At 38.8% G+C, this 27,519-nt stretch overlaps 1 protein-coding gene across 13 annotated transcripts in view; it reads left to right on the top strand.

The window, feature by feature from the left end:
- Positions 1-10,095: 10,095 nt before the first annotated feature.
- The window catches only part of ncor2 (nuclear receptor corepressor 2), a 106,565-nt gene continuing 89,141 nt past the window's right edge, over positions 10,096-27,519 (top strand). For 6 of the 13 annotated variants that reach the window (XM_074638702.1, XM_074638696.1, XM_074638697.1 and 3 more), the window contains exon 1: positions 10,097-10,360. The gene's annotated coding sequence lies outside the window, so the exon portion shown is untranslated. Of the gene's footprint in view, positions 10,361-10,457; positions 10,480-27,519 lie in introns of those variants that run through there. The other 7 variants (XM_074638693.1, XM_074638700.1, XM_074638701.1 and 4 more) reach the window with 3 other exon arrangements.

A 27,519-nucleotide genomic window follows, 5' to 3' on the forward strand; every position in this document is an offset into this window, starting at 1 on the left:
AGCTTTCATTTCACTCTCTATAAAGCTAAAATTACTGTACTTTCTCAGTCCAAAAACACCAGAATTCCTCCTAGGGCAAATCCGGATTCACGACTTGATACAAGCTGTGAAATATCCTCAGTAGTCTAACAGTTGCGTAGCTGACACTGGAGCAGTTCGGGGGGAAAAAAATGCAGAGATGGCGAGTGATTGACAAGCATTTTACTCTGCGTCTTTCTGTGGAGTGTCGAGCTTCCTCCTTTCAGCCGCGCTGCTGAAAAGCCCTTCCCTCAGGGTGTCTTACTCAACCCTGACACAGACACTGCCACTATACCTTGTGATCTCAGTGCAAAAAGCACATGAAAGATCATTCTCACACACACGTAGAGGGAGGGTGTGACAGAGATTACTTCAATCACACTATCTGCTATTGCACTCTATTCTTATCTCTGTACTGTTATCAAGTCCCTCTGGAGACCGTAAGCTCTGTTGACATTTCACCTCATTTCTGGTGTAAAATACTTCCAAGGCCCCTATTATCTTCATCAGAAGCCTTGTTTTAATTCCACTACTCTCTGTTACATTAAAGAACAATTTCCCGCACCTTTATATTTTTCCGTCGGCCCTCTGGGATCGTTTAAAATCTGTTTATAGTACATCATCGTAATCTCAGGCATGCCTGCGCCTGTACTAGTTTATCGACAGCATTTCTTATGAATCAGTTGAAGCCTATCAACCATTTTACGAGTCCGTGTGTTGACACTCTCTTTGACAATGCGTCAACTGACTCAGAGAATTCACGCTTATCTCTTCACCATCCACCCACAGAATAAAAAAACACTGTGTCCGTGTGGGAGACGGCGAATGCATCAATTTCCACGGCTTGTGAGATGCATACGCATGTGATCATGTGCTGCCGCAATGTGCTGAGTATGTTCTGCGCTGTATATGTTGAGCTACCCCCTGCGCGGCTCCCCTAAAGCAACCCCATCCCCCAACGGAGACATTTTTTTGCTCTGTATGTGTGACTACATTAGACCGGCTTCCTCTCTCCCCCCACTGAGTGAACCTTCTGAGCCGGTCCCTGGGGTTGGTGTCGGTGTGGAAAGCAAGCCTTTTTCCCTGTCCATGGGATGTTATTGATGAGGTGAGGTAATGGATCTCCCCGCTGTGCTCACAGGGACACTGAGGATAAATCAGACAGTGGGTAAGACCCAACCAGCCATTCCACCTCTCTCCAGACTCAACTGCCATTTCATTAGCTTTATTTATGGGGGTTTTGCACTCTTCTGAACCCCTCCCCTTTCAATCCTCCCACTGAAAACGTCGCTATTCTTCTTCTTCCTCCCTTATGTAGTGCTATGGCAACCCATATACACCCTTCTTTCCTCCCTTTTTTCCTGGAAAACCATAGTATTCTCCCTCTCACACGTCTTCCCGGGGAATTATTCCCAGCCTTTATGTGGAAGTGGAGATGTGAGCAGCCTGGGAACCCGCGGACAAAGGGAAGGATGGATGGTGTTATGCTCTGGAGTGGCAAAGGACTCCGCACTGGCAGGGCTTTTAACATTAGACGCTGCAGTGCAAGTCCATCCAGCTCAGCACTTCCTGCAGAGTTGTATTTGAGTTGGCTGAGCAGCAGCAGCAATTCACCTCTGGGCTTATGGCTCAGCCACTTAGCGAGAAAAATGCAGCCAAAACCGGCTTTGTCCTTGAGGGGAGAGAAAGACATTCCTTATGCGTCCTTGCCTGGAAAGAACTAATTGAACTCTTATCTTCACCATTTGGTTCAAGTGTCAGTTTTTTCTTCCAGAGGTGGTGTTCATTATTGGTGCTTGAAAAAGGTGAACAAGCTGGCACGTCCCTACCATATCCATGCCAACAGAATACCACTTTGATTCCCTTTTAGTTCTTTCATGTGCTTCTCAACTGCCAAGGTTTAACTCGCTGAAGAAAGTCCACAACACCATGACCTGATTTCATCTGTAAAAGCCATCCTTGCTAGTGCTTTCTGTAGCTGTTGTGGCACACTATCCGGGACCAAATATCTAGGCTGACTAGTTATTTAATATTTCCGAAAAGCCTCACCATTGCCAAAATTTGTTCCATGTGTGAATGTGGATGTACATGCATAATCTATGCTGTATGATGTCCCTGTATCTAATTTATTTAATGTACTGAAACCTGGATTAGGCATGGAAGGCAGTGAATCATACTCTCCTCGCATGCTTTTTCCATTAGAAAAAGACAGGAATGTTTTTTTATTTTTTTTCATTTCATGGTGAACATTGATGTCATGACAGTCATGCTGGAACATGTCCATACAAGGTCCACTCTAGTTTACTCCGCATGAATCCATGCAACCTAACAGATGGTTGACTGAGCTAAGCTCCAGCGATGCTTTGCCACTGCCAGTTTCATTACAGGGGTTCACTTGGACATGGGACAAGTGTGAATATGTCTGTCACGCCCACGGCGGCCAGCGATACCGAGGAAATTCAGGCACAATTTGCTGCATGAAAACAGAGAACCCATTTTACGTCATGTTGACGCACAGGAATGTGTGATAAAGCATTTAAGTATTTTGAGATGAGTTTACAAAAATGATTCCGCAGAATTTAAAGATGCTTTTGATAACATCCAGCCTACTCTCCTTCCCCCGTTCCATTGCATTCACTTCACAACAAGTGGTTGCCAGTTCGTTGCACAACTGGCATATTTTATGGTCGAGTGAGACTCAGACAGACAGTCATGTCAAGAGATGAATCTTTCGTCACAGAGTAGTGAAATCATTTTGCAACATGTAGGTATACATTTGCTATAGATTTAGTTTACTTTGTGCAGTAGTGTTTCAAGATCCATGTAACGTAATCTATGATAATCTTAGGATATGGTTTTCTAGTTTTAGGCAACATTTAGCTTGTCATCTAAGCGTAGGGTAAACGCAAGTATATGGCGTATACCTACTTATTTTTCAGTCGGCCTGGGCCACCCACTTCTAGAACCCCTCTGATGTGCATCTTTGTTATACATGTTTTGAGGGAACTATAACGTTAGGTAACTGGACAAAACCGTCACTAATGCTAAAATGCTAACGTAGCTCCTCAGGGATTGAGGCTGTTATTTACGCCAGTAAAACGTCCACCTAAAAAGCGCCGTAAAAAAGTAAAACTTATTTCTATTATGTTGTCATATTCTACCAAAATGGCCTGTGTTGAACAATACATGATTATAAATATAACAAAGCGTTTTCAGTCCAAAATGGCGACAGGGGCTGTTGTTAAAAAAACACCCGAGTTTCGTCTCTTTGTTTCTATACTTTTTGGTGTCAGTGTGGCCAGGCGTGGCAGAGGCAGCCTCCTTTTATCGCTGAGCACTAGGGACTGGTACCAGAGAGAAGCACCAAACTCAGCCATTTATCCATTTTTCCACACTAACTAGCAACTTGATCGCTGACAACACAGAGATACCACGTGATACCAAAGTTGTTATACTATTGGCTCACAAGCCTTGTTAGAAGTGGGACCCAAACGTCAAGATTACTTCCACAGAGATAAACAAAACATTAATTTTAGACCCGCCAACATTTTTTAAATGATTAATTCACAATCATAATAATTTTTTTTCCAGCACCTTTCTAAAAGCTGTGTAGATTTACTTTTAAATTATTCGTCTACATAAACATGTTATCAATAACACCTTTAATGTATCTATTCTTGCTGGTGTTACCAATGTCACAGATAGGAATACTGCTAAAATATTAAAAGATATAGGAAGTGAGAAAGACACAGAGTATATTCCAACTTTGTATTACATGTGGTCGAGGTTGGAAAAGACTCATATTATGTCTCAGTAAAATTGAGTCTACATATGATCTTGATAAAGGGAAGGAAAGAAAAAAATTGTGTGTGCTGGCGGTCGGCCAGGTGTGGACAGACTCAGGAAGTTAAGCCGGAATTCCAACAATGCAGGCAGTCGTTAGACTCTTCAGTGAGATGCTGCCATTTCTGCTCTCAGTGCCGTCTTTGTTGTGGCGACGAGGAGGCAGTTAGGTGAAGTCTTGTGGCTGTGAATAAATCTCAGCCCTGACTTTTGCATTGTTAACCCAGACTGATTTGTGAATGATATGAGGGAAATTGTGTCACAGCTAAGCAGATTAAAAAAACAGTCTCTTCCTCTGCCTCTGATATCTACAGAGAAAGATCATTTTCCCAGGCTGTTTGACTCGAGCCCAGTCGTGACAATAATGAATGCCAGCGATGGCAGGATGAATTATGCCTCAGCTAAAAATGTACATCATTGCCAAAGGAAGGAACTTGACATGTAATTATACTGGCGTTATAAATAGCAACACGTGCCAAATAGTATCCATCACCTTCATCTAAAAAAATCCCATAAATGGAACACATGTTGGAGATATTTCATGTTTATGATTGTCTGTTTATGATTTAAAGTGGCAGTAGGCAGAATATTTTTCGCATCATTGGGCAAAAATGCCATAATAACCTTTCAGCATATTATAATTCAAGTGTTCTGAGAGACAACTAGACTTCTGCACCTCCTTATGACTCTGTTTTCAGGCTTTAAAAAATCAAAAAAAAATCTTGCCCTTGACGGGAGACTTTGGCCAATCACAGGTCATTTCAGAGAGAGAGCGTTCCTATTGGCTGTTCATTCAACAGACGCAGCTGTCAATCACTCGCGGACTCCGATCAAATGGTCAAACTAGGCAGCGCTGATCAAATCAATATTCTGTTACTGTAATGCCTATTTCTCGCCTCAAATGTTTTCAGAAACATCTTGTAGTGTGCTGTTTAGCTGTAAAATGAGAACATTTGTGACCCGGCAGCCATGTTGAGATCAGTTAAGGAAATACCGAACACCACCCACCAGCCAGAGCAAACTTTCTCATTTTACAGCTGAACAGTAGAAATAAGCATTACAGTGACAGAATATTGATTCATATTTGATCAGCGCTGCCTAGTTTGACCGTTTGATCGGAGTTTGAAAATCATTGACAGCTGGTCAGAGACGGTAAGGCTCCAGCTCGACTCTGATTGGTTGTTTTCCTCCGGTCTGTGAAATGTTACAGATGCCATTAGTAGCACCGGAGGACACCGAGGACACTGGAGGACACGGAGGCACATGATTATTTTCAGATTATGGATTATTAGGATATAGTGACTGTTTTATGAAAATAACTTTTTTAAATCATATTTGCTCCAATTCTACCTATTGCTGCTTTAATTGTGCTTTAATCCAATTATTTTAAGTCTAACTGAACACGCCTTATCCCTGAAGACAATAGAAAACCAAGAACGAGTGTGTTTCTAATCAGCCACAGTTTTTGGAAAATGGCACCAGCAAAAAGGGTATTTGAATTTGTAATCAAAGCTGATCATTCACAAAGGGGAGCTCCATTAATCTGGTAGACTGCGGATGGCAGCTCGTCTTTTTAAGAGTGCTGTTTTGATGAGGATTTTCCCTCCAGCCTCTTCTCTGTTTCTCAAGGATTTTCTGTTGTTCATCTTTTATTTCAGAGCCGTAATGACTGTCTGCTGCGCATCTATCAACTGACAGCCTTTGAAATCTCCCCAAGTCTGCTTAGCTGATGCAGTCGCTCTCAGTGGTGCCTTTCATGTGGGCTCTGGATCTATTGAAACAATCCTCTCCAGTTCTTTTTTTTAATAGCTTGTAAAAGAGAGACCTCAGGTGTTTCTTCCCCCCCCACCCCAAAAGTGGGCTCCAAATTTATTTTCACAATCATGAAAAAGTGTCCCTTGTTCAGATATAATGTATTTTAGGATCTCAAGAAAGTCCACGTGGCCATTTGTGCTTTGTCTGATGCTCCATTTAACTCTAGAGGGGATCTGGCTGCAGATGAAACACAGCTGCTGACATCAAAACTGGCAAGTGAGAAACATTTGTGCTTTATCAGTGAGCTGACAAATTGGGCATTGCAGAGATGGGGGGATAGATTATTCCGACATACGCCTGGGTCCAGAGAGCCCAGCTGAAATAAACAGCTCTCTTTCCTGCTCTGTGATGGCTGGATGGAGAGATGGTGGTTATACTGATGGTTAGAGGGGGTCTCCCAAACCACAGAGCAGAAAGAAAAACACGGGGAAGAAAAACAATCCCATCTGACATCACAGGGAAGGCTGCCGCTGAAATTTAGGTCAAGATATAGCCTGCCTGAAGTGTGCCAGATTGCCAACGCCTTGTCCAAATGGAATGACATAATATAAAAATCAAAAGTATACAACATACAATGAAGTGAAACTAATTACCTGAGCCTGTCAAAACCAGGATTGCATACCAAAATTTATTTCCGTGACTGAAAAATCTGCAGTATGGGTGGCGGTTTTAGAAGCCAGTGTAGCTGTGAAGAGGTTTCAGACCATTTAGAGGGCACTGGCTTCACCAGAGTCATCAACTCTGTACACAGCATGGGATGTTGTGATCTCCTAAATACTATCCTTCAATGTTAAGTCACTGTATTCACAGCTTGTACTTCTCCACGGGCATCAAGCAGCACAGATGTAGACTTCCTGGAGTGTCAACGCTTGAACTGACCCCTTTTGGGACCTCTGAGTTCAGACCGGAGCAGGGAGGGGAGACACGAATACAGGGAGGTTTTGTCCTCATAGATGTGGTGCGAGAGGGACAATAAAAGTTGGTGTAATAATATGAAGGTGTGTGCAAACAAATTATGTTTGATTTATGTGTGTTTTATATATTATGATGTCCTTGTTTATGATCATTTTAGCTGTGTAAAGTGTCTTTGATTGTCTTGACAAACACTATATCAATAAAATGTATTATCGTTATTATCATTATTAAGGATAGATAGATAGATTTCCCTACAGCAATACGTATCTTGAACGGTCACAAATAAACAAAATGAATGTTTTTTTTGGTTTGTTTTTATATGTGCAATATTTTTTATTCATTATTTATTACTATTATTATTCATTGGTACATGTATGAATGAATGTGTGGAGGTTGTGTTTTTAACTTACGGCACCTTACAGGAGTAGCACTCCAAATTTCGTTGTATGGTTTTTAATGATACAATGACAATAAAGGCATTCTATAGATAGATAGATAGATAGAAATGTAATTATAATGCTGTATCATTAGTATATAATAATTGCAATGTGTTACTATTCATATTAATGTTATTGTGCATTTGTATTTTGATGCTTTGGCATCATTGTTTTTTAAACTTTCATGCCAATAAAGACACTTTGAATTGAATTGATAGAGCCTATATATTTGTAAAGAAATACAATGTGTAAGCAACTGGGTAGTGTAAGCTTTTTACATTATCAGTTCATATATATATATATACAGTATATATATAATATGCATACACTTACAGAAATCTATAAGGAAACGTGACCATGTACTGTATATGAATGAGATGATACAGAAGGCAGTATGTGTGCTGAAATGCATATCAGACGTGATGCGTAGAAAGTAGGCTAATGCAGTGCCTAAGAGATAGTAAAGTGTCTGAGTTTCTTGAGCAGCATTATATAAATAAAATGAAATGTATTATTGTTATTATTATTACTAAGGATAGATAGATAGATAGATAGAAGATAGATAGATCATGCATTTGTGAGATGAGCAGCACAGCTGATTATGTGGGTAGCGCCCAAGAACATTTTTTCCAAAATGCTCTGCCAATGGTAAACAGTGTATTCTCATAAGGCTACCAGGAAGCCTGCAATGACTGCCCTTCACCCGCAGGTCCGTTTGCGCTGGTGTCAACAACACAGACAATGGAGCCTGAACATGTGGGGGAATGTCATGTTCAGTGATGAGTCCAGGTTCTGTCTGCGAAAGTTGGATGGCAGGGTCAAAGTATGGAGACGACGCGGAGAACGCTATGCTGATTGTTGCACCGATGGAGTAAAAGTTTTTGGTGGGGGCAGTGTCATGGTGTGGGGGGGCATCTCCCTCACTGGCAAAACAAGGCTTGTCATCATTGAAGGCCATCTCAATGCAGTGAGATATCGGGATGAGATTCTGCAGCCAGTGGCGATCCCATATCGCCACAATCTGGGACCTAACTTCATCCTCCAAGATGACAACGCTCGCCCCCACAGAGCCAGGGTTATCACAGACTACCTCCACAATGTGGGAGTAGAGAGAATGGAACGGCCTGCCAAGAGTCCACACCTCAACCCAATTCAACACTTGTAGGATCAGCTTGGGCGTGCTGTACGTGTTAGAGTGACTAACACAACCTCGTTGGCTGACCTGCAACCAATCCTGGTTGAGGAATGGAACACCATCCCACAGCAACGTGTGACCAGGTTGGTGACCAGCATGAGGAGGAGGTGCCAGGCTGTTGTGGCTGCGTATTCAATTCAATTCAATTCAATTTATTTTTGTATAGCGTCAAATCACAACAGAAGTTATCTCAAGACGCGTATGGATCTTCCACCACTACTGAGGCTCCTGACGGTGTATTAAATGAATAAAGTGTAAAAGAGCCAATATGTCTTGTTTGTTCCTTGTTACTGATAGAGAGTTCAATCATCCAATCCACCAAACAACTCAAAACAAGAGTCGATACCAACAGGAGAATACACTGTTTACCATTGATGGAGCATTTTGGCAATTTTTCTTGGGCGCTACCCATATAATCAGCTGTGCTGCTCATCCCACAAACGCATGATCCTTACAAGTTGGACATCATTGTGAAGGTAAATAAACAGACTTTCCAACCATGTAAAATACAATGCCAATTAGCATTGTAACAACAGAGAAATAATCCACCAAACACAAATTTCCGAACTTTCTTTTTCCAGCTAATATATTTTTATATATATGTACTGTATATGAATGAGATGAAACAGAAGTATGTAGGCAGTATGTGTGTTATCAGTTCATTATATATATATATATATATATATATATATATATATATATATATATATATATGTATGTATGTATGTACTGTATATGAATGAGATGAAACAGAAGTATGAAGGTAGTATGTGTGTTATCAGTTCATATATATACATATATATATATATATATATGTATATATATGTATATATATATATATGTATATATATGTATATATATATATATATGTATATATATATATGTATGTATATATGTACTGTATATGAATGAGATGAAACAGAAGTATGTATGCAGTATGTGTGTTATCAGTTCATTTATATATATATATATATATATATATATGTATGTATGTATGTACTGTATATGAATGAGATGAAACAGAAGTATGAAGGTAGTATGTGTGTTATCAGTTCATATATATACATATATATACATATATATATGTATATATATGTATATATATATATATGTATATATATGTATATATATATATATGTATATATATATATGTATGTATATATGTACTGTATATGAATGAGATGAAACAGAAGTATGAAGGTAGTATGTGTGTTATCAGTTCATATATATATACATATATATGTATATATACATATATATGTATATATATGTATATATATATATATATGTATATATATATATGTATGTATATATGTACTGTATATGAATGAGATGAAACAGAAGTATGAAGGTAGTATGTGTGTTATCAGTTCATATATATATACATATATATGTATATATATGTATACATATATATGTATATATATATATGTATGTATATATGTACTGTATATGAATGAGATGAAACAGAAGTATGTAGGCAGTATGTGTGTTATCAGTTCATATATATATATATATATATATATATATATATATGTATATATATATATATATATATATGTATGTATGTATGTACTGTATATGAATGAGATGAAACAGAAGTATGAAGGTAGTATGTGTGCAGAAATGCATATCAGTGCAGTGCCTAAGAGATGGAAAATACTATGCTACTTTATTGTAATATATTGTTTGTTTTGGTTCCTTATCTTATGATGATGATCACTGACTTTCCCCACTACAGCGCTGCTGCTACATCAGTGAATGTGTTGTGTTCATGGGAGAAAAGTGCAGCCCTTTGAGTAAAAGAGGAGGGGCGAGAGAGCATGCGGACCTATTGAGAGAGAGAGAGAGAGAGAGAGAGAGAGAGAGGCTGTGGTCTCTCATCGAGCAGCAGCTTACAGACAGACTATAGAGCTACAGACCACTGTGTGTGTTGTGTGCAGGAGAACAGGCAACGACACAGAGCTGCCAGCGGAACAAAACGAAAACTACTCTTTCATGTGGATTAATAATTCAGGACAGAGAGACACTCATTTTTAAACAGATTTTTCGGACCGACTGACTGACAGGAGGATTTAGGAGAGTAGCTGCTGGACGATAAACACCGTCTAATGGTTCCTCCTGCTCCGTTGCTAAGGTTAGTTAGCCTCCATAGCTACTGGCTGTCCGTTGGTTTTAGGGGGGGTCTATGTCTGTTCTGTGTTCTGTTGTTGGACGACGGGGTCCGGCTATTCTTTGGAGAAGTCTCAATAGCAAGTATTGACCTTTTTTTCCTCGTTAATACCTTTAACGTTATAGCTACTGTTAAACTGTTAAATTTGAGGAACCGTTTAACTAGCCGGTTCCTCACCACAAAACATCACTCATAGTCTGCTGACTAGTTTAATTATTTTATAAATCATGAACACGTGCTACATGGCTAGGCTAAGCTAAGCTAACAGCTAACGGTGCTAGCTAACCCAAAAGCTAGCTGTCAGAACTGCGGAGGAGCTAACGACATATTGATCTTTACATTGGGGTTTTAGGTGTGTAACGTTAAACACTTTATTCCTCACACAACACTGCCTTAATCCTCTTAATAACTATTGTTAATTCCTTACTAGCTAAGTGTCAATAATGATATATTGTGGTATCACACTAACCAGAGTTAGCATGCTAACTTGGCTATGCACTGGAGGTTTGCATTTGTAAACATTGGTGTTTTTACATGAAGTTGACTTAGTGATAGAGATAGCTAACCTAATGTTAGCTGGTGAGGCATTTCTTTGTTGTCAGATGAGATGATAAAAGCTATGATGTCAAGTCATTGACAACAGGAAGGTGAGGTGAAGTGAGGTAAATTGTTGTGACAGTAATGTTATGCTTGTTTTTGGACTTTTAACCAAGTTTATTTCTAACATTATAACTTCATTTTTTAGGTGGGATGGTTTATTCACTAATGATATTTATCCACCTGTAAGCAAAGAGTTATTGTGAGTCTCATTTGCCAACTGAGCTTTGTTGTTGTCAAACTTTTAAGAACAGGCACATATTATTTACAGTCACATTGTTGACATCCTTATTTAGAACAACCGAAACCTTCTAGTGAACTGGCCAAACCACCCTACGTGAGGTGATCATGTGTTATATTCAACCCGACATTAACGTTATGCTTGTTTTTGGACTGTCGTGGCTTTTAACCAAGTTTATTTCTAACATTATAACTTAATTTTTTAGGTCAGATGATTTATTCACTTATTTTAGCTAATGATCCACCTGTAAGTAAAGCGTTATTGTGAGAGGCAGTCTCTATTTGTCAACTGAGCGTTTTTGTTGTCAAACTTTTAAGAACAGATTATTTACAGTCACATTGTTGACATCTTTATATCTGAGATCTGTCAAGCTAAAAACACAACAAAACAAACAAATGAGGACAAAGACACATAAACAGGTAAGTGAGGTGATCATTAACATAAACAAAGCAACCATGTGTTGTTGTGGAAAGAAGCGGATGTCTTGTTTTTGTCAGCTGTCCAATCTCTACAACCACCTCCATGATAGACAATCAGATACTTTCTACCTTTTTGGCTGTCACAGTTTGAGCACATTTCTTTGCTCCATTATCTCTGTTTCTGGAAATGAAGGTGACTAGATTTAAGTTGTGACATAGCCAAATGTGGTTTTCAGTGCCTTATAGTGAATAGTTTCAAGTTTATTTGTCATATGCATTTAAAAGTACAGTGAAATGTAATGAAATGCATTTTACCCTGGCTCTCTCTCAGCCCTTAAAATCTATAAATAGTACACTTGATAAATACTACAATATACTCTTGTATTTAACTACATCTAGCATTGCACCAACATCCACAATTTTGATGATTATGAAAACACTGTACTACACTGTATCTGCTATTGAGAAACCGCACAGTACTATAATAGTTTGGCACAGCACGGGGGAGTTTTATTTTTATATAGCTTCCTTTGACATATTAAACCTCTGTTAAATTAAAATCAAATACACTTTGCAATGAGTTGCAGATATCAACCAAACGATGTATGAATAATATTTAATGTTTAGGTAGTGTGTGGTCTGATAGCGTGTTGTTTCCTTTTCGTAGGGTGTTTTTTTTAGTTGAAGATGACACTTAACATGACACCCACTGGGATTAAGCTAATGTTTCTCTTCATCTTGATCAAGCACCCATTGATCTTTGTCAGCAATCAAACAAAGTATTAGGGCTGTGTATTGGCAAGCATCTGGCGATACGATACATATGATATAGGGGTTAAGATTCAATACATTGCGATATATTGCGATACTGTAAGTAAGGCAATATATTCAGATTTTTTAATATAATTTTAGGAAAACTATCACAGTATAAAGAACACACCACCATATGCATAGAATCTGAGTAAAAAAAACTTTACGTTTTATGCAATCAGAACAGTGGTATATGCATTTGCATTTATCAGTTCCTGTAAAATCCAACATTTGCGCATATCTTTGCAAATTATATAAAGTATTGACCTAGTTCATCTTTGCATGTAAACCATTAATTAAAATTGAGTGTTTTTAGAATCGATACAGTATCACAAAATATATAATCGGGCTATTCGAATTATTTGATATTTTGTTACACCCCCACAAAGTATGGCACTTTATTGGAACGGCTGTCAAATTTCTTTTCAAGGGTTTGTTGTCACAAAACACAAGAAGCATATTTTGTCGCTTCTGTTCGTATCTAGGCATGTAAATAGTTTCAGGTTTATGTGCCCAGGCTTTGAGATATCTGCCTCTGAAATGACTGTTGCCACCTCAAAAGAGTGGAGGCACAGTAAATGGACTTGTGTTGGCATCTCAAAATCTGGGAACATTCAAATGAAACTGTCTGCATAGTTAGGTACCATTAGTTGCAAGTGATACTTTTTTGTGACATTGGAGAACTGTCCTTTTTGATTATGTAACTCGGGAGATAGTTCAGCTGAGGTGGTAAGCCATGATCTTGATGCATCTCACCTCGTGATCCACTTAGTAATGATCTATAAACAATAGCCACACACATTATACAGTCTAGCATTTGCTATTTGAAGTGGCACGTCTGCTTGTTTCCCCTAGTTTAATGTTTTATTTAGCAAAAGTGTATCCAACGTTATGATGTTAGCGGAGGTGGTCTTTGTTTCAGTTTTGTTTGTGGCCCACTTCTGCTATATGATAAAACACTGTGGGAAACCTTGCAACGTTAACATTTCCTGTTGCCGCTACACAATTAAAGTCTTCCTCTGGCCAACTATCACAAGGGTTCTCATTGTGAAACAGTTGCACATTCCTGAAGCCTTACTCAATAACATTAGCAATTGCCACTCCCTTGGTTTGTGAAATGCATAAATATAGACATTTTTAATTATTTTCTTGTCAGCTGGTAAATTTAAATATTGCAAGGAGTAATTGGCAGAAGAAGAAATGACCACAGCCACAAGCACTTGTATTGTACCCACTTACCAGGTTCCAATCGCCATTATTTATGGTCGGCTACAGCGCAAGTATCCTTTCTTTGTGGAAATTTGGCATATAAGAGGTGGGCATTTTGTGAAAAAATTCGAAGTATTTGTATTTCTGGTAAATGACAACAGCAAAGCTAGCTTCAGCATTACCTCTGTACTAAGTAAAGCTTTGTTTTGAGAAAGCTTTTTTGGAATTTAAACCTGCATAACTAATTTTTTGGCCACTTGGCAGCAGACCGTTTAAGTTGTTATGGAAAACTTTGACAAACCAATATTCAGTCTCTTTTAACCCTGTTTGGTCTCTACCAACTCTGGAGGGAATTATCTGGCTCTTTAGCTGCTATATGTTCGACTATGTTTACCAGACATTTTTTACAGCTTTTTCGCTGCCTGCTGCAGCCAAAAACTAAATTATTACAGCGATGAGAGTGAACCAAAACAGTGAAGTTTTAGGCCGGATAGCTAATCAATGAGCGGAAACTTGCTATTAGGGCTGTCACAATACCAGATTTTCACTGCACTATTATTGTGGCCAAAAGAATTCTGATAACAATATTATCACAATTTCGATAGAAAATTTGAAAAAATAATAATAATGCCATCAGTCAAATTCATCTATAGCTTTATTTATTGTGCGTTTGGTATTTTTTTTTGGCAAATTAATTACACCCAAAATACAATTGTATGGAGAGAGACACTGTAACTGTACATAAGCGTGATTTAAGAGGCGCTGGATTATTTACATAATATTATGTGTATTATTAACATATCAATATAAAAAATGTTAAATACCACTTATCGTCAATACCAGTATATTGCGACACCCCTACTTGCCATGAAGGTCCGTAAAGCCGAGGGGAGCTGCAGATTCGGGTGATAATTCTCTATAGTTTCATCGAGATACCCCTTTAAGTTCGTCATTTCATACAGTTATTATAAAAATATAGATTATAGCCGATTTAATGGTATTGCTTGCCTGATGAAGACACCGAGAAGGAGGGGTAAAAGTTTGGGGAGCCACTGAACAGGTAATTGGTAAAAGAACTTCCCTTAAATAAGTTACAAGAACATATAAATGAAATACTGATTCAAATATGGAAACATTTGAACCAAGATTAAGAGACAGACTAAGAATCTGACCAAATATTTGGCTTCAGATTTGGGTACTTGAAAGGTTGGATAATTTGTGATATGGACACAGTTTAGTTGGCACTTCAACATAGAGTATTCAGGTGTTCTGATCAGTCATAGTGCCTGGAGACAGTTGGTGTGTCACCCTAGAGAGCACAAAGTCTGCCAGTAATTCGTAATGGGGTGTCATTGCTGACTTGAGTTCTGTGCACTCATAGTACAGTATTAGCTTAGCAGTTTGGATTGTAAAGAGTTAAAGGAGAATGAGGAGATATCTCTCCCTTATCCAAAAGGGTAATGGGGGCAAAGATAATCCCGTGCTCAGTGTGGTGCCTCAGGGAGACCGTTTCAGTGCTAGTTCAATTTCTGCTCGTATTATGAAACACAACACGGTTACGAAACTGGAAAGGGGAGAGTTCTTGCTCATTTTATTGTCTGTGAAAGATGAATCCTCACAGAGAATTCTTGTGGGAAGAAAAAGCATTACGTCCGTCTCAATTCACAAAGGCCATCCTTCAAAGGCAAAAATGTCTTAAATTGTCACTTCAGTAGTTCTGCAACTATTTGTTATTTTAACAACCAAGTATTCTATCAAATTACTAATCCCACAATCAAATAAGAATATTTTAAGTGTAATTTAAAGAGCTGTTGTGAATGAGAGAAATTTGCTAGTTCAGACCCTTAAATAACAATTGTTTTTATTGTACACTAATGTTAGTAATGAAAAGACCACCACGAAAACACAACCTACAAGAATGTGGCTCAGACTGCATTGCTGCAATATTTGTTTCATTGGTATGCCACTGCTGTAGCTACTGTCACATATAACTGCTGTTCTATTAGCACAGCGTTATGCAACAAATAATATAACATAACTCGAACGCAGACTGACCAATCATAGTGTAGCATCGGCCAGCTCCAACCAGGGTCCGACAACTATACAGCCCTGCTTTGTAGACTCTCAGGCAATCGTTTCAGATTTCCTTCATTTTCAAGCTGGTTTTGGGGTTTCCGAGCTTTTCGTGATTAAACGTTGTGTAATAGTGATACTGGTTACCCAGAGAGGTTGGAAGGAGATATACATTTCTACGTAGAAACCTGTGGTGCTAACATTAACAGAGTACGTTAGCACATCATTAACTAGCGTTAGCACTTGCTACGCTATTTACTGAAGGTATACTGAATGTATACACATGCTACTTTTGCTTTGTAATGATTGTAACAGTGAATAAAGACCTACCCAGCTTTACAGGAACAGTGTTGTTCCTTAATTTCATTGTCTTTTGTCTGGGTCACCAGGTGATGTGGTGGTTCTCTTTTACACTGTGATCTAGAGGCGTTGGCTTCTATCTTTATCTTTTTAACCTGTTTTTGCTGCCGAGTCAGTTTGACATCCTGGATATATCCTTCAAATGCATATTGTAGACCTTTCTGTCTGCTTCTCTCTGAAGTCGCTTTTTGGTTTTCCCCAAAATTTGATAATATTTATCCAGGAAGTGAAGTTAGTGACAGTGTGGTCTCCACGGTAACTCTGACAGCTTGATGGAGTAGCAGCGGGGTGGGTGAGGGGAGTCAATCATGTACAACATTGGGAAAATTTACTTTTTGGTATCAGAAATGGTTCAACTATAAAAAATGTTAATCTTTTTTTAAATTGAGGCTTGATTTTTACTTGAGCTTGGTCAGCCAACATGCATGTATCTACATCCCTTAACGCCGATTCAACATGCTGAATCGGCTGAACGCATACACCCCGACTCAAGCCGTTGGCTTTGTGTGTCTGGACCGTAAGACATTATTTTGCATCTGATAGAGCCTTTGTTGAAATCTCAACCTGGATTTTGGGTGATGATTTGTAGATTGGATTTGACATTGAATCAGCATCCTCCTTAGTCTTGTAATTTCCACAGACTAATAATCTGCAGTGTTCAAATGTGAGCTCTTTAATTTAGGCCAATCCAGTCACGGATCTGTTGAGATGTAACCGTTCCAGTTCTGAGCATTTCGCACTGCATATTTAACTGAAATTTAACTGCACATTAAACAATGATCATACGGAAATGACACAACTTTGGTATGCTGCGGTGGACTTTATGAACCCTTAAGTTAACATGCAGAAACCAAAGAGGGAAATATGAGGCAGTCACCATGAAACTGCCTCCCAGGCGCATTCCCTCCTCCCACCCAGTTTCCCTCTCACTGAATGAGTAACAGCAGCTGTCTAGCACTTCTTGCTCACTAGTGGACTGCACCTGGTAGTTTTCATGTGTGGGGAATGTTATGTTCGACTCAGTGTGGTAGAATATTATGATCAGGCACAGCTGGTCTGTTGCAGTGTCTCAAATTACTCACAATCAAAGTGCCATTGAACTGGACACGCTGCAATGGGGCTGAGGTTGAGCAGTTGTACCGTTTTCTGGGATTGCCAAATGGAAAAAACAGGGTTGTGACATGTTAATTTGAGGGATGTGCCTTTCTCATATGGGCCCATGCAGACCCTGCAAGTAGCCATCAGCATCATGATTTTGTCCTTGCCTTTTATGCCCTTCCACTTTAATATTTAGGATGCAGTGATCAAAGAGAGGGAGTTGGGTGGGTTGGGGCTTCTAGCCCTAGGGGTTAATGGGGTCTAAAGGTCAGACGGATTCTGCATCTGTCACTCTGCAGAGCTCAAAAGGGCCACAAGATGATTTATCTTTGTGAAGATTATTTTTTATTGCCTTTTATTAGTGTAGCTTGAGAATAACAGGAAAGGGGGCTGTTTTCACATCCATGTTGTGCTTCATTCCAAACGTCAAAAATTCAAAAATGTTATCCTTTTACTTTGTTAATGTCATCTATAAGTGGTTGCATTTTTTTTTTAAATATTTGCTTTGATTAATTCTTAGTATTTCTAATGATATATTATAAGCTGCTTAGAGCTAGTGTTAGGAAGTTGCACAGGGCATAATTCTCTCTAATATCTATTTTATATTGCTGTGAAAACATCTCCTTCACACAACTGTATTTACTCAAGTTTCTCGTCAAAAACTACATTTTCCAAGATTACATTTGAACGCATCGTGATAGTGTTATAATTCACCATCGCCCAATACTCATTTTGAAGGCACCATAATGGAAAAATCGGACATACAGTATGAGACTGAAAACGCTGGCTGGCTTTGATCGGCTGCTGATTGATGGTGCATCTCTACCTGTTAGTTTAGGATGCACTTGATTTATACAACTAAGTTTTCTATGAGCGAGGCACAGATGTTACACGTCAGTATCGCAGTCGATCATGTTCATTTAGTTGTGGGAAGCCAAAATTGTGATTGCAGTTAATAGTCGATTTAATTATTTCAGTTTTATCAATTACCACACTTTCCTGCATAAAATCCAATTCAAAACCACCGTTCTTAATTACATGAAATAACCTCAACAAACCAACATGATTCTAACTGTAATCATTTATTTTTGGTTCTCCCCGAAGTTGCCTTGTACACCTGTACTCCCAAGGTGTGTATCGCTCCAAACAAACAAGCGCCACCATCTCAAATCTCAGCAAACCAATACAACAGCTCTCTGGTAATTACAATGTTGAATGAAGGCTGGTTTAATTCTATACTTTACAGACTCTAATTTCATACCACTGCAAACTGAAAATTGATTGCTTTACCTATCTTTTAACAAGCAATATATTTACACACTTTAATGGTAGGATAAGTTAAAGCTGTAATTTGATTTGAGTGCTGAATGCACTTTGAGTGAAGAAATGAAACCAGCATTCCTCATGCAGAGTTCATTGTATGTTATGATTATCTGAAGTACACCAGCTGCTCTAAAACATACAGAAATGTATGATATATTATCGTTATCTGTGAGTTCTGTAACTATGTTTTCGTCTCATGGCCTTGCAATTGCCTTCTGTGTGAATGACTTGCCAGCCCCGTTGTCGAGCTGCAGTTACAGAATAATGTTGAGATAGAGAGACTGTCTTGCTAGTTTCTCAACATTACCAACCCTACCTTTAAAACAGAATTCCTCTCCAAAATATACTATTACACAAACACAGACTATATCCTTTAGTATACATGTAAACTGTTTCAACAGAACATTCTAATGTGCACTAGTTAACAGCACCAGTGAAGTCCTATGACCTTTCAGCCTGAAGAAACAACATCATATTTTTTAAACTCTTGATTATGTTGCCTTTATGTCTAAACGGTGACAGTCTAATGAAAAATGGTTCTGTGCGCTCATATGGTGGTAATGTTAGATGTTTGAATATGTGTTATAACATGTTCTTGAAGCCTGAAGTGTTGTCATTTTATTGATGTGCTTCAATGGAATTTATCCAAACTACTGTCAATTACTTAACCAGCTTTAATTAACTTATGTTATAGCTGTCTATCAAATGAATTATATAACATTCGTGGTTAACTTCAATATTCTTTCTTCCTGCTGTCCTTTTAAGTGTATGTAGGAGTGTCTCAGTTAGTCAGGGTCTTTTGGAGATCATCTTTAACTGCACCTTTTAAGACATGAGAACACAAGCTGCTTAATTTACTTTTCTTTTGTGTTTTCATCAATAACACCAAGAAGACTTCACTAGACAAATAGAATGCCAAAATAGTTACTTGCATTTTGGGCTGTACCCTCTTAGTCAATTGGTCGACTAATCGGTTGTTTTGCTTTTAGTCAACTTCGGGTTTGTGACGGTATACCAGTATCAAGGTATACCTTGGTATGAAAGTTGATAGTTATCCTATAGTACATTTTCTAATCTACGGTTGGAAAGAACTGACACAAGTGAGTGTGTGAGTTAAAGATGCAGACAGGACCAGTCTGGCTGCGCTGTCACACACCTACAGTATATGATAATAATCATAGGACAGTATTTTAAAAGCTCACAGCTTTTGTTATTTTTCATTTAGTAGTTAATTACATGCTAAAGTGCTGCTAAAATGTAAACTAACATGTTTTAGTTACATGTTACAGTTACATGCTATTTCTTTTAATCAGGTTTAAAATTCTGTTAAAAATAATTCTGTTCTTGGTCCCTTTAAGCGTTATTGTAACTGATAATAATAATACTGTGAAAATCTCATACTGTTACAACCCACAACAAGTCGACTAAGATGTCTTTAGATGATTGCTTATTTCATGCTGAATGACTTGTTTCCAAGAAACTTATGAGCACATCTCTGGTAAACGCAAGATTTAAAGTGGTGCTTTTTGTGATTCTTTGTGGAGAAACAGTTTTACAGATCTGTTGATTAAATCAACTAATCGATTGGTCGTTAGTCGACTAAGAATTTCTTTCATCGAGGACAGCCCTACTTGCATCCTTCATCTTGTTGACTCGAAAGTCCCAAAGACCATTATTTGAAAGCCTTATATAATATCCCTTTGATTGCATGTTGTTGTTTTGTGTGTTATTAGAAATGAATTAAAAGTCAAATTCATTTATTATTCATAAAGCTTTCTATTTGGATTCCCATGGCTATGAATTGGAGTTGCTATTAAAACCAGTCACCCATATTCAAACATACTAAAAGAGGGGCAGACAGCGGATTAGCAGAGATTAGAAATGGCTCTGTGGTAAGTGATTCACTTGACTCTGTTACGCAACACAGATGACAGCATGTTACAGGACATGGCTCTTGTTTGTGTGTAGGGCTACAGCTGTGGGTAGCGTTATATTTATCTCTCCTATTAGCCCAACTTTTCTACTAGGAATTTGTGTTACAGCATAGTTTGTTTTTCACATTCTAGTAAACGTGTTAGTAAGGGCAGCCGAGGGCACGCACCTCGTGGTTGATGATCTTACACTGGAAATACGAGTGACATGTAACAGTGAAAGGTAGAGGAGTGTAATTACAGGTTATGGTGTGCTAGTGTGGGGGAATTGACTCGACAAGACTCCTGTCTTGACACGTGCACTGGATCCATGACAGTTCAGCTTGGAGCTAATTAGACCCCCGAGTGCATCAAAACATCAAGATGCTGGCGTGACGTCTAGTCTGTCTGAGTTTTGTAATGTTTGGGTATTTTCCCCACTAGATCTTCCTCTGTCCATAATTCAAAACCACGTGTATCAAATCTAGCTGAGATGTTTTGTTTGGTATGTTGTCTGTGTAAATAACACCAGCATTTATGGCCATTAGTGTTTGGCAGTGCACACACATGCACACCCCCACACTGTACACACACACACACACACACACTTGAACCCTCTCATGAATAAATAGAAGCTCTGTGAGGCTGCTGTCATGCGGGGCAAACAGAGGCACTCGGGTTGCACGCTGCCATACAGAAGAACATTTCAAAGCTTGTGAATAATTAAGTAGCAGTGGGGAGGAAGTAGGTCAGCCCAGCAGACAAGTGCACTCCTCAGTTTTATTTCCTGCTCCTCAGCAGCATGGAGAGCTGAATGTCAGGTGGGCTTTAAGAACAGAGCCAGCAGAGAATAAAGAGGGATTTGTGAGTGGAGACCTCATACATCAGAGCAATGCTGTCACATTGTGTCCCGCTGAGCTGGAGGAGTGTGTGGTGTAGTGCCATATAAAGAGAGTCTGTAGTGTAGAGAGTTATTTTGGGCATCAGTAATTAACAAATAATCAGTCACAGCAATCATTCAACCTCAATCAATGTTTGATTGTTCATCATCCATGTCATTAATGTGCTTAATGATTTGGGGGTAATCCATTAAGGGTCATTTAATATTAAACCACTTACTGCTTTTTGACACTTCGAGTATGGATGGACTTTTCTAGAAAACATTTTTACTAAATACTCTAAACTTCTCTAATGAATCAGTGTGTAATGAATAGTAACTGCCATCAAATAACTTTTGCGTGTAAGTAAGTGTAAAATTGCAACAGACACAATTTGTTGCATTAATTCAAACCATATTCAACTCACCAGACAACCTAAAATCTAAATATTGTAGTGCAGTTTCTCACATTCTTGGCCCGACTAAAGAATGTTAGCTTTGCGTATCTAGGCTACATCTCGCAAACTGATTATTTTTACAATGTGATTTAAGTTTGGAAAATGTCGGCTTGAGGTTTAACTGACTCAGCCTGATCAAATGCAGTCTAGACCATCAGCAAACTATGGTGAAGGGTTTAATAGAGCATATTGAGTTAGTGGTGGAGGCATATGGTATGAGAGAGCCCTCTGACTCGCTTTTCAGCGTAGTGAATAAGTGATTTTCCCAATATAGTAGGGGTGGGAATTTTTTTTAGGACTCACCTATGTATCGCAATTTTTTGTACGATTTTTTAAAATATTTTTTTTAATACCAGAATCGATATATTTGCTTCATTTGAGTATGTGGAGGTAGAAGGAACTTACCGCTTTTATTGTTGTAGTCTGAGTAACATGATGTCATATCCGTTCCGTATCCGTCACCAAAACAAACCTCAGCGACGTGCACCCTCACATTTTAAATCCAAAGTGGTAAACACTACACATACAGTAAACTATGGAAACACTTTGGGTTTCACACATTGCAGGAAAAGCAGAGCTAGACATGATGGCTAAAGCTGCATGCTAACTCTGTCATGGACAGGAAGCGTTATCGTATTGCGGTAACATGCGGCCAGGCCAGCTGTCACTAGCATCTCTGTGGTCAAATCGGCAGACACTACAACTGTAGAGCACCCATATACTGACATTTATGTTAAATGCATTCAAACGGCCCCGATGGAGCTGACCATGGATGTATAAAGAGAACAGAGCTAACGGGAGAGCTAAAGCCTTAGCGGAGCTAAGGGGCTTAGCGAAGTTAGAGAAAGTAAACACGTGTCACTATGTCCGGTTTTCAAAATAAGGTGTTCACAAAGGGAACTGTATATACAAAATACATATATGGATATAAGATTGATTGGATTATATTCACCAGAAGTATAAAACATTACATGTCCCTTATAAATTAAAAGGAAAATACCACTAATTTGTGTGGGAAATGTTTGATATTTAGGTTGCTGAAAAAATGTAATAAATAATTCCTGACAATGACTGATATATTTGACTTCAGGACATCTGACTACATACATGCTGACAATCACACATTTTTACTATATCAATTTAGATATTATCCAAAGTAAAAGTCCATAGAAGTGTATGATTCAACTTTTCCCCATGGTCTAGTGTTAAACAAGTTAACAATTCACACTAAATCATAATATCGAATTGCAATACTTGTAGAATCGCAATACTTAAAAATAGCAATACATATCGAATCGGCACCCAAGTATCGTGATAGTATCTAATCGGGAGATAGGTGTATCGTCCCAGCCCTAATGCATTGATAACACGGCACTGATACGCAAAACTAAATGGATTTTTATCTATCAAAACAACTGTGGGCGGTGGGCAGGTTATGTAATCGGTGCATGCCTGAACTCAGTGTAACACTGGTAACACTGACTCCGGTGGCAAACCTACTCTTGGAAGCACAGAACGTACGTGCATCTCATCTGTCACCTGGCCGTTAGCTGTAATCTTTGCTGTGCATTCAGTTTCAAATGGTAACAGAAGACGTGGGGCGACGCGAAGCATTTGAGCAGTTAGCTGTCGGTGTGGTGTTATAGGGTTTCTGTTACAACTACTCTACTGTACTGTTCTGTGCTCTCGTATTGTGGTCTAATGCGTTTTGTATGTGGGAGAATCCCAGAGGAATCATTCGTTGGTAGAATTTTTTTGAAGTTGTGAGTCAAGAACAAGTACTGTGTGATTTGCTGTGTGAAAGGCCTCAGTAGTTCTACGCCAGCCAACGGGGAGGGGGAGGGTAGAGCCTTATGTAATTTCACACAGTGTCGCTGAGGCGGCCGGTAGCAAGGGAACAGACAGGAAATCCAATAGCTGCTTTGCTGTCCAGCCTGGATACAGCTGGACGATCACATCTGGAGGTACAGGCCAGCCAATCACTGGGCCTGTTCACCTCTCTCCTCCTCCGTTTCCTCTCTTCCCTGTCAGACACACACTTTTACAGTCTGTGTGTTGAGACAGTGCTAATGATAGAAGTAATCTATTACAAAATAGAAATATGCCATGTGATTTTTGCCTGACCAACATTTTATTTATTTTTAGATATGACACAAGTATCAGTTGATCATTTGTAGCCAGGGATATTTTTCTTTTGGTTGTCTTTAGGAGTATAATGATAGTCAAAATTCACAGTTAATATTTCCTTTTAGAGTTGTCATTTGGTATAAATTTTGTGCTTTTCTATTCAAAACACCTGACTAAGATTATAAGAATTATATTCACGGCCTCCACCCAGTTACACTACAGTCCAGTACATCTGCAAAGCAGCCGCTCCACACTAAACTCCTATAATGGCTTACATGTTCATGATTGTTTTCCTGAAACACTCACGTTTTAATGCCTTTGTCCATCATCTGTGATGTGAACATATCACATTTCCACACAAAGAAATAAAAAGTGGGTGTTCTGGTCATAGCTCAGTTATTAAATCCAAGTTATAAAAACACCAGCTTTCAGCACCAGAGCAGCAGCTGCTCTGTGTAGCTTTTCACTCATCCCTTATTTCAACTAGTTTTGTAGTGAAGCAAGTCATAGACAACTCTCTATTCGTAAAAGTGGAAATGTATGTCATGGTGATTTGAATCATCAATGTTTCGGGGGGCAGCCCTAAAGTGGCAGCAATTCTGCGCTAGCAAAGGGCTAGTGGATAGTGCTCCAATCCAGGCCAAAAGGCTGTGTTTCTTTGTCTGGCTTACTGTTGTTAAACTGAAAACCTCACAACAGTAATTAGCTGGAAGTCTAAGGTTCAATTGAGTTCTGTAATTGCCTTCTCTCGGTTGAGAAGGAAGAAGAGCTGCAGTCTTGAGTGGCAGCCTAATTGATGCTCACATCTTTAAGCCACAACGTAAATATGATATCTCGGCAGCATAAACTGTTGTATATACTGTAGGACTGTCAAAGTTAATGCGATGATAACGTGTTAACGCAAATTCGTTTTAACACCACTAATTTCTTAAATTCATTAACGCAACTGTTCTATACATTAGTTAAATGCAGTTATGTTTGAACATTTTAAATACATTTGTCTTCCATCGATTAAACGGTGTCATGTCTGATGGCTTTAAAGCTAAAAATAATCCAAATGAAGGTTGTATGTGCTGCATTTTAACATTGTTTATAATGATATCTCAATACTACTTCCATTTTCGGTTTCACAATCACTTCTATTGTTTTTCACAGCTCGCTCATGGCTGCAGGTGTTTATCACGCTGTCGTTAACATAATGGGAAGTGTGCTTCTCAGTCAGATTAAAAATGAAAGGTGTGACAGGCTGTGGTTTAGGGAGGTGATTGCACCGCTTCCGTCACACAAATTACAGCCGTGTCAAAGTTGACAGCGGGTGTTCACACTCACGGTGTCTTCAGTTGCTGACTGTGTGTTGTGACCGCCGATTTCCTGTCTGAAAGTTGAGCAGAGGTAAGGCAAGATCAGCTCGGGGTGTCGGGATGTTCTGTCTCTGTTTTTCTGGCACTAATAGCACTGCGTTAGCCACATGCCAGCTAGGAACTGCACTATATATCAAGCTGGCACACACAGGCAATAATTATATCACCTGCTGCCTTTTATAGCCTCTCTCTGTCACCTAATATTTGATTTTACTTCCCTGTTAGTAACTCTTTCTCTTGCTTGCCTGTTTTCCCAGTACTGGTTAGAGGACCTTTTTAATTTGGATTTAAAGATTTTTTAGATTAAATAAGATGAGGTTTGTTATTGCATTGTGTTTTTTAGCGTACAAATATAAGCCTTTGTTCATCTTGTCTGCTATGTTTGAGGTTAAATGTGTACCCACATGGCCTCTGCACCACATTGATCTTGTGTCGTCTTCCCCTTTTTTCAATGTCAGTGTGACTATGTCTACAGTCAAGGGGGATTCTGCCTTATCAGCATTGTCTTGGATGTTACTGCTTGGCAGGGAAAAGGGTACGAGGGTTTGGCAGATCCATGAGTGTTTTTCCTGCTGTTGTCCAACCGTTAAAGGTGCTATTGATAACACTGATAACATTCAGCCACTAGATGTCACATTCTTCCTCCCCTGTTCCATTGCATATACTTCACAACAAGTCGTTGCCAGGCACTTACCGTCAATCTCAGCCATTTATCTGTTTTATTCCACACTAACTGGCGACCCAGAGATACTACGTGATACCAACATCGTTATACTATTGGCTCCCAAACCTTGTTAGAAGTGGAATCCAAATGTCAGATATCTTCCAAAGAGATTAACAAAACATTAGTTTTGCCAATTTTTAAAAAAATTATTAATTCACAATCTTAAAAATACTTTTATTTGTCACCTTTCTAAAGGCTCTGTAGATGTATAATTTTTTTTAAATATATATTTGTCTACATAAAAATGTTATCAATAAGACCGTAAATGTAAAGCTGTTTGCAATCACCATCACCTTCCCTTTTTTTTACTGGCTGTTGTAATGCGACTTCCTCCTCTTTACTTCGCTGGGTTTCGATTCACCTAGTTTTTCTTTTGCTGTGCTATTGTTGACGCATAGGGCAAGAGGAATAGACTATTTAAGGTACAGATGTTTAAAGTGTAAGGTTTTATTGCACAGAACGCATTCAGGAAAAATATTAATGAGAAAGAAAAATGCAAATCAGTAACAGGCTTTGCATGGTACCCTGGGTACTCACAGTGTTATAGAGAACTACATAGATCATTTTGATTAAACAAGAAATGGGTGAGGTTAGTTGGAAAAGGCTTAAGTGTTAAGCTGTGTCTTTCTTGGGAAACTGAGCTTACCACAGAGCTTGACCGTGTTTCTCCACCCTGACCTTAAAAAAAATCTCTTGGGACCCCAATACTGAAGCTTCAGTGGATTAATTGCGAGAGCTTTGGTTCCATGATAAATTAGTTTGGATGAGAAGGGTGGGAGTAGAGCTGGGTTACTTCTTCTGCAGATGAGTGTTGAAGCCAACGCAGAAGTTTTTCAAGATTTGGTTGTAATGGCTGCTAGTTGCTGACTGACTGTGTGAATGTTGGTAGAAAAGACCACCAGTTTCTCTCCAGAAAAACAAAGCCGTTACATTTTTTCCACAATACGTTAGTGTCCCAATACCTAGTGTCACTTTTAGACGTGAACTGGACCACCCATGCTGCAAGTAAAGATGAGGGTCATTTGAAAATCTTTCAGAAAGCAAGTGTAGCACCTCTGGTACTCAGCCGATGGGAATAATGAATACGCCAACATCTACCGAGGCTCGATGAGCAGTTGCCTTAAATAACTCAGGAGAGTTATTATAGATTGAACAGTTGACAATTTTATTGCACCACAACAATTCAACAACATTCAAAATGTTTCACAGATGTCAAAGTATGAAATGAAATGTAAAAATAAATAAAAGAGAGCTCTTTCAAAGTACAAATAAATTAGAAAATTCCCCCAAAATCAGTGTCCTTTAAGATGAAATCCTCTTCCTCTAATTAAGATGATCCAAAGAGTGCAATTTCTGTCTCGGTATGGGTGTAATGTGATTACACCACTACACTATTTCAAGTTCCAGATATTAGTTCCTACTACCCAACTACCCGGGTAGTAAAAGTGTGTTCGTGTTCTTATCTGGTATCCAAATGAATTAAGCAGTCAGATGTCCTCTGTGGCAGGTCCTACGGTTGGCCACACAGTTTCCACG

This window comes from Sebastes fasciatus, chromosome 6, assembly GCF_043250625.1.
Source record: "Sebastes fasciatus isolate fSebFas1 chromosome 6, fSebFas1.pri, whole genome shotgun sequence".
Lineage (NCBI taxonomy): Eukaryota > Metazoa > Chordata > Actinopteri > Perciformes > Sebastidae > Sebastes > Sebastes fasciatus.